General features: G+C 49.9%; 1 protein-coding gene across 1 annotated transcript in view; it reads left to right on the plus strand.

Annotated features, from left to right (window-relative positions):
* Window positions 1–1,253: 1,253 nt before the first annotated feature.
* The window catches only part of OSBPL5 (oxysterol binding protein like 5), a 144,111-nt gene continuing 142,425 nt past the window's right edge, over window positions 1,254–2,939 (plus strand). The window contains exon 1 of the mRNA XM_026850373.1: window positions 1,254–1,669. The gene's annotated coding sequence lies outside the window, so the exon portion shown is untranslated. The remainder of the gene's footprint in view (window positions 1,670–2,939) is intronic.

Consider the following 2,939-nt stretch of genomic DNA (forward strand, 5'->3'; position numbering starts at 1 on the left):
GGTTTAGTGAAAAAGCCATTTGGACCAGGCAAGGTGCTGGCTGCATTTGAGTGAGCCAACCCTCAAAGCAGAAGGATGAAGAGAGCTGGGGACACAGCGAGGAGCCTGGTGTGGTCTGGAGCAGACAGGGCAGGGGGGAGAGGGAGAGGCAGCATGGGCCGGGGTGAGCTGCTCCTGCCTCCAAACATGACAGCTCTGCCTGGCAGGGCCCCGAGCCAGGGTGGTGAGAGGCCTTGGCTCACACTCGTTCTGGCATCTCTGTGCAGTGCTCTGCCCCATTGCACAGTACAGGCGTGCCCTCGGGGTGAAATTTTGGTGAGGATTAAGTAAAAATCCCAACTGACTTGAAGGCAGCTGGAATCATGACAACTCTCCACACCTTGAAGATAATGGCAGAAATTACTACAAATACAGGTGAATTTAGTAATTACCTGCCTATGCAAGTGATCCAGGCGTTTATTTCATGGGTAGAGAAGGGCTATGGTGACACCTTTGGCTGTGTGATCTGTTCATAGTCTAGTTTATGATCTGTTTATAGTTCTGCTTTGTACTAGAACTTCTAGGAAAGAGCTAAAACAGATGGTGAATTTTCTCTCCAGTGCTACGCTGTACTCCTAGCTAGGTATAGTGTGTGTTGCTCTGTCCTACCAAGCTCAGTGGGAGAAAAGCAGCTGCTTCTGCTGGCTAAGGGTGGGTATGTGGGTGTAAGAGATGCAGGGTGAAGAAGCCCTGTGGTCCGTGGATGGGCTGCAGTTGGGTGGAGTCACTAAGTGAGAGAAATTGTGTCCTGGTCCCAGTTGAACTTGCAGCTTTGGATGAATTCAGGATTTTTGTCTTAGATCTGTGAGACCTTTCCAGTTAATGAGTTGTTGCTCTTTAGAATTGGCAGCTGGCTTCCTGGGTAGCATGAGGAACACCAGAGCTGGTGGGTCTTTGTCTTGGTTTAGAGGCTGCACACATTAAAGAGAAAAAGAATCTGGCATTTTCTGCGAAAGGTGGGGTAGCAGAGCACTTCAGGCATCTGGTTTAACACTTCTGGTTTCAGAAGCATGACTCTGAGCTCCACGCTGGTTTTGGCACCAAGGGCTCAGCTGTACATGGGTGATTCAGACTCGGTGATGAAAGTCAGACACACATGTTGGTCACATTATCCCCTCATGTGATTTTTTTGGTTTCGGGCAGTTTGGGTGCCTTTTAACTCTGCTACTCGGGAGTCTGGGCGGACTTTCGGCATTACCTTTTTCCCATGGCGATGAAGGATGCGTGAAGTCCCGCTTGGCTTTCTCTTCTCGGCCCCGGCTGGGACCCGCCGGGTGTAGGGGAGGGGGAGCGGCAGCCGAACGCGGTGGCTGGGTCGCTCTCTGCTTGTGATGTTTTACCAGCTCCTGCGCTGCCAGTAAAGTCATGCCTCCCCCAAGGGGCAGGCAGGCTGCGGCCAGGGATGCGATGATTGGACTGTCCTCCTCGTCTGGAGGAGCTGAAGGGTCCGCGCTCGCCGTGGATTGATTTTTTCGCTCTGGACGCCCAGGCGAAGCTGGAGCCCGCCCGGCTGCGTGTCAGGGCTGCACAGAGCACGGGCGCCTTTGAGTCACGGCGTCGGAGGCGGCATATGGCTGGATGCTGAGACACGGTGCTCCTGCAGCTGGAGGCTTCCGCGGCGATTCCCCAGGTTGACTTTTCTCCATTACCTCTCCCATGGTGTCGGTGAACCCCAAGGATGGCTAATTGCTTCCCTGGGGGAGGGGGTCTGCATGATTTTTTGTTTGGGGCTTGGTGTTTGGTTTGTGTTGTTGTGTTTTTTTCTTTATTTACTCTGCCTTGGCTTCAGTCTCTCTGTGTCGAGAAGAAAGAAACAAACTCCAGCGGGGAAATAACGAGCCGAGCCCCAGCCGGGCCGGCGGGGAGAAGCCAGGAATAATGACTGTTAAACACAGCTTCTGCAGTGCTGTTTCTGTATGTGTAACTGCATCCACCTCTCAAAGGTGATGTGTTGTACTTAGGAGTGGTGGGTTCTGTATGAGAATTTGGTTTCTGGTCCCAGAAGCCCCATTTCTGAGAAACAGAGCTTACTGTTGTTCAGATTCAAAACAAAAGTTATTTTTGAGCAAATAAAAATATTTCATTTAAGTTGCCCTGATCTGCAATGAAATGTGGCAAAGGATCTTTCTTCCCTTTCATAGTGAGATGAAAAATAATTCCAATTCATATATGGTAGACTGAGCTGCCTACCTTGTTAAGTTATAAATACCATCAGAGAATCACCAGAAAAAGAAGGATGGGTGGGAAGATGAAAAAAGAAAAAGATGTGGTGGGAAGGGAACCTCTGGAGATCTCTATCCTACTCCTGCTTAAAACAGGGGCAGCTTCCAAGCTAGGTCTAAAGGTAACTTTGGTCTTATCCAGTTGAAGTTTGGCTTCTAGGCCCTGTCCCAGGGCTGCACTGCTCCCATGGGGAGGAGTTGGTTCCTTATGGCTGAAGTTTGCATTGCTGGCATTTGTGCATGTTGCCTCTTGTCCTTTCACTGTGCATCTGAGAAGAGTCTAGCTCTGTCTTCTCTGTTATAGAGATATCTGTATTTATCTATATATATATATCCCACCCTGTGGATAGCTGAAGACAGCAGTTACTTTCTCCAGGCTACAAAAGTTCTGTTTGTGACATTCGTTTCATCACTTGAACAATCTTTGTGGCCTTCTGCTGACTACCCTTCAATCTGCCAACGTCTTCGTCCTGGGAAGCCCAGAACTGGACACCACATGCAGATGTGGCCTTCCAGGTCACAAATAGAAGGCTAACCTGCCTTGGGCTTCACTGTGGTTGTCCACCTGTACCACAAGTGCATGATGCTGATGTGTAGTTCCCTTCTTTTCTGCTGGGATCTCTCAATCTTTTTCTGCAGAGTTGCCCTTCCTACCCCCAGCCAGCTTGTCTTCAGTCT

This window comes from Athene cunicularia (genome assembly GCF_003259725.1).
Source record: "Athene cunicularia isolate RWA chromosome 5 unlocalized genomic scaffold, athCun1 chr5_part2, whole genome shotgun sequence".
Lineage (NCBI taxonomy): Eukaryota > Metazoa > Chordata > Aves > Strigiformes > Strigidae > Athene > Athene cunicularia.